This window comes from Miniopterus schreibersii (assembly GCF_964146895.1).
Source record: "Miniopterus schreibersii genome assembly, chromosome: 1".
In the NCBI taxonomy this organism is placed as follows: domain Eukaryota; kingdom Metazoa; phylum Chordata; class Mammalia; order Chiroptera; family Miniopteridae; genus Miniopterus; species Miniopterus schreibersii.
The window spans coordinates 117,285,838-117,300,090 of NC_138101.1; the positions used below are offsets into that span (position 1 = coordinate 117,285,838).

Sequence of the window (14,253 nt, forward strand, 5' to 3'; positions counted from 1 at the left end):
TATATATATTATCTTCTCCTTTGAGGTCTTAAATGAAAACTATTACTCAGATCAGAGATCAGAGAATAATTCCTTTGGAGTTGGTTTTTTTTTTTTGGAGTGGGGCACTTGGTTTATTTCTGATGCAGTGATCTCAGGACAGTGAAAGATTTGGGCTGAGGGATGGAGTGGGGATAGGGGTGGGGCAGGACTAGAACTCCACCTTGCAAGCAGGGAAGGCCTCGTCCTGCATGGACAGTGTGCTGTTACTGCCCAGCACAGTGATGCCCAGCGCCTGGTGCCAGGCATGCGTCTCCTCATACACTCATGCATGGCCATTGAGTCGAAAGTGGGGATCAGGGTCACCTGTAGGTCATGATCCCACTGCTGCTTGCCGGCATACCCTCTTCCTTGTGCTGGTCCTGGCCGCTGATGACACAGCAGAGTGCGCGCACCCACAGAAAGAGCTCCTCATCTACCAGGCAGACACTGCCCCCGCTGGGCAGGTAAGCCAGGTCGAGGTAGACAGGGGAGCCAGGTGAGGCCTCCAACCCACCTGGCTGGCCGCTGGCTGACCCAGATGGGCCCCGAGTGGCCGTCTTAGGGACTGAGGACTTTCTAGACAGGGGCCCGACCTCCCTTGTCTGCACTTCTCTGAACTATAGATCTCACTCAGGAAAAGTCACACATTACATAACATGGTTTGGGACATGATTTTTTTTATTAACTTGGTATAGATATTAGAGGTGAAATACACAGTTTAATTGAGTGGCTTAAGCTTTTTTCCTTTTAAGACAGACACATTGAAATCTATTTTAGAAAACATAAAAGCAAATACCCCTTTGAAAACATTTATCGATTATCAGTGTGTTTCAGGATAGAAGGTAGGCAGATCACACTTATGGAGTAGTTTACAAAACATCACTTTGCTCTGTCCCTCTTTTCCCCAACTTCTTTAATAGTGTTGAGTCTGATTAATTGAGTTGATTCCTCTTGCTCAGGAAAGAAAGAGACAGGAATTCATATTCGATGGCTGAGCCTCATCTATAATTTGCCTTCAAAAAACCAATGCAACTTGAGCTGATTACAAATACAGGTTCAAGGTCCCAAAGTTTGGTCTTGCTGACTTTAGCAGGCTTTCAAAAACTCTTTGGAATGGGCTTATTCTTTTTGTAAAGGAAGTCACCACTCACGTGAAACAAAGACCTGAATTTATCACTTGTTGCAAGGGAGTACTTGTAGTTACAGTCCTACTGAACAAAGCAAACTGGTGATCTTATCTAGGGTTTTGGAAAACATGGAGTTCAAGGATTGGGAGACTTTCAGAAGTTGAAGTGTTTGGGAGTTGATTGATCTTTGGCCGTGAAAGGCTTGTTGACAGACAGACTGTTCTGATTAGCTGATTTTCAGAAGTATGAGCATCGAAGTGAAGTTGCCACTGATTGATTGGAAGAGTTTAAAATCAATTATGGAGGTTACTTATTCATAGCTTGGGACCATGGCCAAAGGACAATCACTCTTTTCTTTCGTAAGGATGTATATTCTTTATTTTTACTATGTAGGTTTCACTTAAACTGTTACTTGGTATTTTCATAATTGCCCTTTTAACACCGAGATTTTTTAACACTTTTATATGAAAATGTTCAAACACAACAAACATCAAGAGAGAAAAGTAGAGGAAATGATGTGATGAATCCCTGTGTACCTATCACCCAATTTCAATATGTATCCATAATCTGTCCTACTTGCTTTGTTGCCCCCCTCCCCAAGGTTTTTGCTGGATTATATTTGGGGTCACTATTTTAGGTAAGAATACCATAGTAGGTGCTGGTTACTTCTTAATGCATAACATCCTAATGCACACAATACCTAGCTATCCCAATTGTGGTGCTAAGATACATCAGTGAGTTCAAGTGTTAGCCAGTCCATATATTATAAAGTTTGTACATTGGTATTTTACCAAATGTTTTAACTGGCATTGCTGATTGTTGGTTTGATCTAATATTATTAGAGTTGCAATTTTTCTAATTCTATCAGTGATATATTAGTGATTTTTTTCTAATTCTATCAGTCTTTCTGCATTTATTTACAGTAATTCTTCTCTAAAAAAGAAAATTTTTCCATCAACTATTTAGTTACTTGAAAGATTGTCCAGATAAATACTTTTTTTCTTATGTGAATTTTAAGAATAATGAGTTGATACCCTAACAACCTCCAAAGGTGAACAAGTTTACTTCTTACAGTACAATTATGACACACAGATTTATATATATGGTGTGTTTTGATTCTGTATAGTTATCCTTTTTGATACTCAAATTATGCAGTCTTTGGCCAGTGAGATCCCCAAATTAGATCCTATGTCCTTTTTACCTTTTTGACAAGATTCCAGTAGACCAGAATTTATGTTATTGGTAAATAACATAAGAGGCACCAAGCTCAAGCTGTACATTTCCTGTGCAGACTGAAAATTGATCTTTTCTCCTCCTAGGAAGAAATAGTTTTAATAGTTCATAATCTGAGCTCAAGCAGTGTTCATTGTTATTGGGCTGTTCTTTCATTTCTTTCTATTTAGTTGAAAAATCTTGGTTTCTAAGAACACTAATAAAATGGCTCATTAGCATTATTCTACAATTTAAATGTAACATTTTGAAACTATTACTAGTAGTTTAAATATAACAATACAAATAATAATAACAATAAGACTACTGAATGCCATTTAAGATTTTTTTGTGATTTGTTTTTATTCTTTGGATTTTTTCCTACTTGAAATATATGATCAGCAACTGTATTTTAAAGTCTCTTGAAATGTGGTTATACTATCAACTTGTTAGTCTAAAAGTTATATATACTTGAGGTGTACAGCATGTTTTGATATAAGTATACATTGTGACAATGACACAATGATGACCACAATCAAGCTAACAAAACATTCATCACCTCATGTAGTTATTTATTTTTTTTTTTTGGTGGGAATAATTAAGATTTACTCTCTTAACAAATTTCAATATACATACAGTACAGTGTTATTAACTATAGTCACCATGCTGTACATTAGATTGCCAGAATTTATTCTTCCTGCATAACTGAAACTTTGTACCTTTTTACCTTCATTTCCCTATTTCCTCCACCCCTCACCCCTGATAACCAACATTCTACTCTCTGATTCTATGAGTTTGACTCTTTTAGATTCTGCATATAATTTAAATCATGCAGTATTTATCTTTCTCTGACTTATTTCAAGAACTTCCTCCAGGTTCATCCATGTTGCAAATGACAAGATTTTCTTCTCTTTTAAGGCTGAATTATATATATATATATATATATATTCCATATTTTATATACCCATTTATCTGTCCACAGACATTTAGGTTCTTTCCATGTTTTAGCTACTGTGAACAATGCTACAATGAACATGGGAATGCAGATAGCTCTCTAAGACACTGATTTCATTTCCTTTGGCTAGAATAACTGAAGTGGAACTGCTAGATCATATGCTAAATCTATTTTTAATTTTTTGAGAAACCTCCATACTATTTTCCAAAATGGCTATACAAATTTACATTCCCAACAACAATGTACAAGATTCCCTTTTATTCAATACTTATCTTTTGTCTTTTTGGAAATAAACATCCTAACAAGTATGAGCTGATAATTCACAGTGATTTTAACTTGCAATTTCCTGATGATTAGTGATGCTAAGCAACTTCTCATATACCTGTTGGACATTTCTATGTCTTCTTCTGCAAAATATTCAGGTTCTTTGCCCATTTTTAAATCAGGTTTTTGTTGTTATTATGACTCATCTGAGATCCTTATATATTTGTATATTAACCCCTTATCAGATATATATAGTTTGCAAATATTTTTCTCCCATTCCATAGGTTGTCTCTTCATTTTGTTGAGTGTTTCTTTAGCTGTGCAGAAATTTTTTAAATTGATGCAATCCCATTTGTCTATGTTTACTTTTATAGCTTTTGCTTTTGAGGTCCTATCCAAAAAAAAAAATAATTGTCAAGCTTTTCCTTATCTTTTCTTCTACTCTCAGGTCTTGCTTGGTGTTGTGTGGAGAGGAAGCCCCAATATACAAACATACATGTGGAAACTGGGTCCAAGGATCTAATTTAATAAACAAATATATATTTGTATCTCTATTTACTACTTTACTTACACAAAAATAACATGCTAGATACATTCTTCTTCACCACTTTTTTCTACTTAGTAGCATCTTCTACAGATCACTTTATGGCAATATACAGAGATCTTCCTTGCTCCTTTTAATGGCTACACAGTACTGCATTTTAAGGATGTGCTATAGTTTAGTCAAGTCTCTTATTGATGGACATTAGACAGTACCAAACATTGGATATTACAAATTGTGTTGCAATGAATATAAATGTCATTTCATATTTTTGCCAGTGTATTTTTGGAACAGATTTCTAGATGTGAGTTGTTAGTCAAAGGACAAATGCATAATTTACATATATATTGGTAATTTCTCTCCATGAGTATTATGTTATTTGCTTTCCCAATCAGCCATTATTAGGTGCCTATTTTCTCAGTCTTGCCAATAGAACACATATGTTGCAAGGCTTTTGGAGTTTTACCAGTCTGATGGGTAAAAGTGTTATTTATGTATAGTTTTAATTTGTATTTCCCTTATTATGATCAAAGTTGGGCTTTTTTATTGGGATGACATTGGTTAATAGTGTCATAGGTTTCAGGTGTGGATTTCTATGATACAAAATCTGTATGTTGCACTTTGTGCCCATCACCCAAAGTCAAATCGTCTTCCATCACCATATATTAGGCCCCCTTCACCCCCTTCCCACACTGTTGTTTGTGTCCACAAGTTTCCATTTTATATCCCACATATAAGTGAAATCATATGGTTCTTAGCTTTTGCTGCCTGACTTATCTCACTTAGCATAATATTCTCAAGGTCCATTCACGTTGTTGGCAATGGCAGTGTTTCATCCTTTCTAATGGCTGAGCAGCATTCCATTGCATACATGCACCGCATCTTCTTTATCCAGTCTTCTTTTGCAGGAAACTTTGGTTGTCTCCATGTCTTGCCACTGTGACTAATGCTGCAGTGAATATGGGGGTGAATATATCTTTGTGAATACATGTTTTAGAGTTTTTCTGGTATATATCCAGGAAAGGGATTGCTGGGTCATATGATAATTCTTTTCTTAATTTTTTGAGGAACTACAGACTATTTTCCACAGTGGCTCCACCAGTTTAGATTCCCACCAGAAATGAATGAAGAAAAAGCAATACTTCCTAACACATTTTATGAGGCCAACATAACCCTGATACCAAAACCTGGCAAGGGTAACACACAAAAAAAGAAAACTAAACAGACCAGTATCTCTGAAAAATACATATGCAAAAGTGCTAAACAAAGTACTAGCAAATCAAACATAGCAATACATCAAAAAATAATACAGTATGACTCTCTCATCATTGATGTTTCTGTATCTCTCTCTCCCTCTCCTTTCCTCTCTCTGAAATCAATAAAGATATATTTAAATATATATATATTATCATGATGTGTTAAAATTTTTTCTCAATTCTAATATTTTAACATAGACTGTTGATAAATTTGTCAAACACATTTTTTACCATTATTGGAGATGATCATCTTACTTTTATTTTTAGCTCTGTCCATATGATAAATTGTATTCATTCACACCAAGAATTTTGAGTCCTCTAGAAACAGCCACCTCAGAACATAAATCCCCTTCTTCTGACCTGGCAGAAAGAAACTAAGAGGGGGAGACATGTTTGATCTGTTCAGTGTCAGTAACCATGCTGATTCTTTGCTGAGTTTCTGGCTTATTTCTTAGATATGTAAGCAAAGAGAGAATTGCCTGACTAAATATAATACTAATTTTATGACTCTTTATAAAATACCATATCCCCCACCGCTGCCCCTCTCTCCCTTTAGCACATGCACAATTAGACTCAACTTTTGAAAGGCAATGGTTTAAAATCCTTGAGTCTTAGAAGACCCATTACAATTTAAAATGCTCCTCAGTTAGTACTGTAGTGCCTAAGTTAAGCCCCATTTCTCATTGGACAGCACAGATGCAGAATGCGTGAACATATGCAAATTAAATACAGGCAATGTTTGAGCTAAGGAATGCAATATAATTCCAGAAGTGAGAGATCAGCCATGCACTATCCCAAGAAGATGGCAGGAATTACAAACAGACTTTTCTCTTGTTATAAATTTGACTTCTGTCAACAATGGCACTTTTACTCTGAAAAATCAAACTTCTTGTTATTATTTCCTCAGTTCCTAATACCGCAATTGAGGAGAATTGAGTCCAAGAAGATGTTTCCAGTTCTTTTTCAGGTGAGGAAACAAAAATAAAGTGCTGAGTACTCTAATGTCTGAGGCTTAATTTCCTCAGTATTAGAGAGAGAAACTTCTGTGGGAATGGGAGGAGGAGGAAGTGGTGTTACCATGTAGAGGCACCATCTCCAGTCACTGAGCTTCTGGGAAAACCTACTAAGGGCACGGCCTCTTGGTGATAAGCTTCTGCCTTTAATCCTCAAGAAAGAAGCAGAGAGTGGAATCTAATGAACAAAATAAACAAACAAAATAGAAACACACTTATTGGTACAGAAAACAGACTGACAGCTGTTAGAGAGGAGGCAGTTTGGGGGCTTGGAGAAAAGGTGAAGGGATTAAGCAAAAGAAAAAAGAAAGCCTCACAGACAACAGTGTGGTGATTACCAGAGGGAAAGGAGGGTGAGGGAAGTAGAAGAGAGTAAAGGGGGGATAAATGGTGAAGGAAGGAGACTTGACTTTGGGTGGTGAACACACAGTACAATATACAGATGATATATTGTAGAATTGTACACCTGAAAACTATATAATTTTATTAACCAATGTCACCTCAATAAATTCAATAAAAAAGTTTAACCAAAGATAAAAAAGAAAGAAGAGGAGATTAAATAGCCATATACTTGCTAAATAATTCTCTCACTTCCATCATGAAATTAATTAAGATGACTCTGGTGAAATGGCAACCAGCTTTGCAAATACTCTCCTCTTACACACACACACACACACACACACACACACACACACACCCCTACCTCTGAAGCATGAATGACAGGAAGTGGTGTCAACCTGAAGCCAGCCCTGAAATTCTCATATCCTTTCTCAAAATGAAACTCCTCCCTTTCATTGATTCTCTTTATATCTGAGGTTTGGAAGAGTTCCTAAAAATATTTTGGTTTAATCATTCTCATACCCAAAATTATAATCCTTTGAAATGAAACAGGAAAGAGAATATAAAGTTATTTAAGTCTTGTAAATTACCATGTCTCTAACTAGCTTCATAGAGCCAGAGGCCTTGCCCTCCACCAGCATTGCCATGTCTGCCACCCCACCTCCCTCATCCTCATCAGTGCCATCTACTACCACCTGCTCCCTGCTCTGGTGCATCCTCTTGCACCTGCCTCCAGAAGCAGATGGGGTGACATGGGCTCTAGGGCTAAGTGGAATAATGGCCCAGAGGTCCAAATTGTCAGTAGTGGGCAAAACAGTCACTGCTTGGTACACCAAAATGACATATTGTCATTTCAAGAGGTATAGAAGTATTCAGGATAAACTTAAAAGACAGATTCCTGGGCTCTGTGTCCTGGGGCCTGGATTAATTGTCATATTCTTTCTCCTATATACCAGCTTTGTTTTAACTGTCTATTTATATTACCCTTAACACATATCCATCGTATCGCCACTGATCCCACTTCCTCTTAGGTCTTCTTTGGTGGAGATGGAGCCCAGCTGATGACCAGCATTCTTCACAGAGATCTCTGCATTAAAGACACCTTTCTCTGAATACAATTTATTGCTTTCAAGCCTTCTAGCCTACAATCACTCTCTCATGACAGCGATGAGCGTGGCTTCTCCACATTATTTCAGGCATGTTTTGTCTTTCTGACTTTGGACATGGGAATTTCTGCCTCTCAAAATCTTCTTTGAGATGGGGCCATGGAGATTATAGAAGAAATGAAAGTAATTAAAAGATGCCCCATCCCTCCTTAATAAATGATCAAGCAGATCTGTTCTATGGCAGACCCCTCTATGGTGCTGTGATGATTTTACAGAAAACAAATTGAACTGAGACTGACCTGTGGACAGTAAAGATAGTTTCCTAACACCAAGCCAGCATGGAGAAGCATCTGACCTATTGAAATGTTATCCTCCCTAACTGTCCTCTTCTCTTCACTGTCTCCTTGTCCCCATGCCCCCCCCTTTCCCTGTTTTGTCACTGTCCCTCGACCCCACCAATAATTTCCTTACGTGGTTGTCAAGGAAGCCATGGGCCAGGAGCAGGATTGTGCCTGTTCACTAGGGACACAGACTATGGATTAGATACCAAACTCCAATACATTCTCCACAGAATCACATCTGTATGATCCTAGCTTGGGGGATGTTTCCATCTCTAGCATTAACATAATCCTTGATTTGAAAAGTTCGTTTTAAACACAAAACAGATGGGAAGTCTTTCAAAGTCTGATCAACCAGAGTTTCAGACTCACTCGTGGCTTATAAACTTTATCCTTCCAAGCGTAGCCCAGGGCTGATGAAAGTAAGGGATGTTCTCTTTCCTCGGTCCCCCTTTCGGCTTTGTGCCATTTCATCACAGTACCCTCATTCTCAATGGCATACAAAGGGCCAGCATGGGGAAGTCTGGCTTCCAGAGCGTAAAGGAAACCAGCCCCCTTGATAGGGACAGCAGCAGCTATAGGCCTGCAACCAAAGGGAGAGTGACAGGATGGGCCTGCAGAATCTCCTGAGAATTTTCTTCCAATGGAGCTGGACTTCTGGTTGTACCCATTCAAAGTTTAGTTTGAAGGGAGTGGCCTTTTAGGGACCAGGATGAAAACAAAAATTCTACATGTCCCTTCATCTGGAGAAGCAGTATAGTACTCTGGCACTTACTAGCTGTGTAGCCCTCTGCAAGTTACTTAATTGCCGTGTGCCTCAGTTTTCTCATCTATAAAATGGAGATAATAATATTCACTAGTGCTATGAGATAAATATTAAGACAGTTAATACATACAAAGCACTTAGCACAGTGCTTAGTGCAGAAATAAATTTTTTGATACATTTTCAACTTTTAGCATTTTATTTCTCAAACTTTTTTTTCCAGAAAATTGGAATCGAATTGATATTAAACCCTTAGGATATATCACAGAAGAGGAGAGAAAAGGAAAAAATGATGAATAAAGGCAATGCAGGAAAAGCTGTAAAGGTTATAGGAGTGCTTCCCTGCAGTGCGTAATATGACACAGGGAAGTGTTTGAGATGAAAAAAATGGGGGGAATATGGCTTTTAAGGCTGCTTGCCTTTAGATTGTCATTTAGTTTTCTATTTTGTTCACTCTATACCCTCGAGTGCTATAAACAGTGCCTGATGTGGTGAGCAATAAACATTTGTTGAATGACTGGACTTTTGACGATTTTCTCTTCCTGCCCTTATTCTCTGATGATCAGATTCCACTTTAAAAATGAGCTGTATGGTGAGGCAGGCTGAAGCCAGAGGGATGGTGCCATCATGGTCCATTTCCTGTCTCCAACCTCCCTCCAGCCTTCATTCAAAACCATCAGCATTTCTCTCCTGGATTCTGCAGTCACCTCCTAACTGCTCTGTGTCAGTGCTTGTTCCTTCCAGTACATTCTCTGCAGAGCAGCCAAATAATCTGTTGAAAATCCTGCCCAGCAGGGCGTGGCTCAGCGGTTGAGCTTAGACCTAGGATCCAGGCAATCAAGGTTCGATTCCCGGTCAGGGCACATGCCCGGGTTGCAGGCTGCAGCAGATCAATGACTCTCACATCATTGATGTTTCTATCTCTTTCTCTCCCTCTCCCTTCCTCTCTCTGAAATCAATAAAGATATATTTAAAAAAAAGAAAAAGAAAATCCCTATCTGATCACATCACATCTCCACTTAAAACCTTTAGTGACTCCCCAAAGTCATTAGCATAAAATCCCAAATCTTTAAAATATTCTGTAAGGCCCTTGGTGATCTCAGTCCAGCTCTCCCACCTCACTGGCTAGTTAGCTTCCTGCACTGTGCCAAGCTCCACCTAACTCTAGGGCCTTCCCACGGCTGTTCTTCTTCCTAGAACACCTCTCCCTCTGCCTTAGCTAACTCCTATTGACGTCAGTTATCTCTTTTACAGGAAGCTTACTATTATCTACCACCTTACCAGGTTAGATCTCTTATTTTTTTTCCTGTGATTGGACACTGCACACTTCTATTACCACATTTGTCACATTAACAACTTACATACCAATGTGTCTACCATGACTTCGCCTCCTGATATAAGCTCTATTCAAGCAGGAACCATCTTTGTCTAGATTCATGCTTCAGCTTCAGCTTCAGAACAGAGCCAGGCACATGGTGGATTTTCAATCAATATTTGCTGAATTAACAATGAATTTTTATGTGTGCCTTGAACCCAAAAACCTTCCCATGTTCAGGAAGTTCAGACTTGGAAAATCTACTGTTTTTAGATATAATTGACTCAATTAGCTAATTAACTCAATCATTGGGTACACATAAATAATACTAATATGACACTTACCTATTTATTAACTCATATATAGTCTGTCTTCCCCCATCGGCAGCTGTTTGTGGGTTCACAACAGGGAACTGACATTGATGATCCAGCAAATGGAATAGCCATTTATTCATTCACCCTCCATTCACACAGTCATTCATTCACCCTCTAATCATATAATCACCAGAGCTTCATGTCCACAGATGCTTGAAACGCACAAGGATATTTTAGTTTGATAATTATTTTTTTCTACATAAAATATATATCCATGATAAGGAACTGAGATCAAGATTCAATGTGCTTCAAAGCCAGTTAGCAAGTGGGGGAAGGTCCTGGTTGGTTAGAAATTTGGGGTTACTTCTACCAATTGTGGAGATTGTTTCTAAAACTTCAGTAAAGAAGCCTAAATGCTGCCCTACCAGGTTGTTAAGTTGGTTGGAGTATCGTCCTGTAGACCAAAAAGTTTGTGGGTTCGATTTCCTGTCAGGGCACATACCTAGGTTGCGAGTTCAATTCCCAGTCGGGGTGTGCACAGGAGTCAACCAATCGATGTCTCTCTCTCTTTCTCTTCTCTCTCTCCCCCTCTCTCTCTTTCTCTCTCTCTCCTCCCCTCTCTCAGATCAATAAAAACATATCCTCAAGTGAGGATTAAAAAAAGAAGAAGAAACCTAAATGCTGACCATTCTGGCTGCCAGGAACTGTTTGTGAATGAAATGTTTGCCCTGCGAGCACAGGAAACATTGGGGACATGGCCTGCCCAGAGCTGGCCTTGAAGGCCCATTACATGCTGTGCGATTCCTCCCACGCTGGCCCCAGGCCCTTAGGGAAAAGTGCATGGGCTGTCTCGGCAGGGCTGGAGGGAGCCAGATTCATTCCACTGTCATGAACCCAGCAATCCACCCCTATGGCATCTTTCTCTGATTTACATTGTGGATGATGACAATAAACATTCAAATCAGACTTTGCCTCTGTGGCTCTGCTTCCTGGCCCGAGAGTCTGTGTCCTGCACAAAGAGGTGCACAGCTGGCTCTGCACTCCTCAGGCCTTTGCTTCCGTTTCCATATATGAAAATGACGGGATGGCGATGACACAATCCTGATGGCAACTCCTCAATTCTGGACAAACAGACACACTGAAGGTTGAGCCCTTTGAAAGCCAGTGTCTTGGCTCACTGGCTAAATGGCAGTGAACCAGCTAAGGCGCTGCCCTCCTGGGGAGGCACCATCGCTTTGCCCACTGCGCTCAAGTCCCTGAGTTCTCCACTGTTCTCCCCGCTGTGGCCTTCATGGTTTTCCTGCTTACTTCCCTGGGAGCGCATTTGCTCCTGCCAAGGAGTTTTAAAATTGGTACAAAGCTCCCAAAAGAATACTTCGCAGCATTTCCAGGAGTTTAGCCGAAAACATTGTTTCCAAGGAATAGGTACTTACTAATGTATGGGAAATGCTTGTTTACACCAAATTAGAACACCAAGAGTGTTCAAGCAAGCAGGTGGATTTTTTTCTGAGCTTTCCATTTATAAACACAGAAGGGACATGGTCAATGAACAACATTCAGATTCTGGAATCTGGAATCAGAATAGACTTCAGAGCCAATTTCCCAGTTTCTTGCACTTTACAGCATTAGGTTCCTAACAGCCCCCTTGGGCACTGTGGAAATGCAAGCACCTTCTGAATCTTTCGATGAGGAAAAAATCATTTTCAGTGGAAGTTAGAAAGTATTTCACTTACTAGAAAGTCTTTGAAATTGGTTAATTCTGCATGGCATGGATAGGAATTCTCTATTAAATAAAACATCCAAATATTTGAATAACCAGAACATCCCATTACCTGACCATTTTAAAAAAACAGGTGCACTATACACAGAGCAGCAACTGAGTTGAAAGTACTGGTTTATTTTAGACCAAAGAGTAGTATCTCCAAGTATGATGTATATCAAATCAATTTGTAACTTTAGCCATTCATGCCTCTAAGTTCGTGCAGAGGTAGAAAAGCTTAGTTCTTACATTTCCTCAATAAAATTGCCTTAATGTTCTGGAATGAGGTTCCTACAAATCTAATATATTGCTCCTGAAATAGCCTATTAAAAATGATGACGTTCTAATCTGCACTTTCTGGCAGAGACTGTGATTATAATCAGTGGAGCAAAGGTCAGTGAGAATGTACGGCATCTGTTCTTGAGGCATCCATGAGAAAGTTTCAAAAACCAGACAAGAATTTAATATAGGAATTTTTTGTCTGCCTAATCAAATTTAGATGCCCCAAAGCTGTCTGGAATTTGTGCTGTAGATTGTAATCTGCAGGTAGCTATAAATGAGTCATGTGTCTTAGAAAGGAATTTCTGAAATAGGACAACTTTTTATTTTTTTGGATGATTCAAAGGTTCTTATCAGATACCTCCTTCTTGATAAAAATAATTGTGTTTATCTACACAACCTATGGTTCATAAATTCAGCAGGGCTCACCTAGGCATTTTTTCTGTGGCACTGACTGGGGACAGTGGATGGTTTTCAGTGGCAGCAAGGCTGGGCTGGAAGGTACAAGATGATTTCACCCAAAGGCCGGGCACTTTGGCAGAAAAGTTGGGCCATCTGGGCTCAGCAGGGCCCCTCTCCTTCTCCATATGGTGTCCAAGCCTCTCTGCACAAACGTTCCTGCAATAGTTAGACTTCTAATAGGGCAGCTCAGGCCTGCAGGAACTAGAATGGAAGTTGCCAGGCCTTTAGACCTGGGCCCGAAAATTGGCACAGTGTCATTTCCACTGTACTCTATTTTTCAAAGTTGTCATAGAGCCTACCCAGGTTCAAGAGGCAAAAACACAGATTCCATCTTTCATTAAAAGTCTCAAGAAATTTTCAGCTATCTTTAACCTGCTCCAAGGGATTGAGGGCAAAACATGCAGAATTAGAGTTTGAGGATCTCTTCAGGCAACTGATGAACATTATCCAAAGGGCCCAATATCAGCAAAGTCTCCCTGTAATAACTTTTTAAAAAATTTCTACCCCTGCCTGCAACATGATTACTCAAAACATATATTTGATTTGGCAGAAGTCGCACAGACATTGAGTCCCAAAATGCAACCTGTGAATAAGAACCCCATGTCCAATATCCTCATATTCTTTTTCATTTTTCATTTGACATAGAAATTTCTCTTGTTTTTTAATATTGCTTCTTTAATTATGTCTAAAATGCTCAGAAAATTCACTGAAATAAATTCAATTTCTATATGCATGCACATTGGGTCCAAGCTTAAACTGTCTTTAGTTCACCTATTGTGCCAATCGCCTTTAAGCTGGGCCAGTTTTCCATTCTGGGTACAAAGGAAAAGGATCTTAACCCATAATTTGTAGCTCTCCCACCCACGGTTGGAAAGGCCCCCAGTACATCATTGTTGTATCAACTGCATTGCCAAGGCATGAAATGGTGAATTAGGACTCAAGTTTCCATCTTATTTAACTTTGCTACTTCCTGACTCCTCTCTTTCCCTTTGACACTCTTCCAATGTTTGTGATTATAATATAGGGTGTGTGTGTCTTTAAGTATTTTCCCTTTTTTATTCCAGCATAAATCCCGGCCTGGAAAGACAAATTTCAGAGAAAGTAATCAAAGCAGATGAGAAGTCACATTTCTATTTTGCGTCATAAACTTTGCTGGGCCCTGCAGTCAGAGGTCTTCTGGTTCAGACGCCTG

The 14,253-nt window shown here is 39.1% G+C and overlaps 1 pseudogene across 1 annotated transcript in view; it reads left to right on the forward strand.

Moving 5' to 3' along the window:
- Positions 1-230: 230 nt before the first annotated feature.
- Positions 231-14,253, forward strand: part of LOC308547256 (tubulin alpha-1A chain pseudogene) — a 137,253-nt pseudogene continuing 123,230 nt past the window's right edge. The window contains exon 1 of the transcript in view: positions 231-485. The product of the transcript in view is annotated as a tubulin alpha-1A chain pseudogene (transcript). The remainder of the gene's footprint in view (positions 486-14,253) is intronic.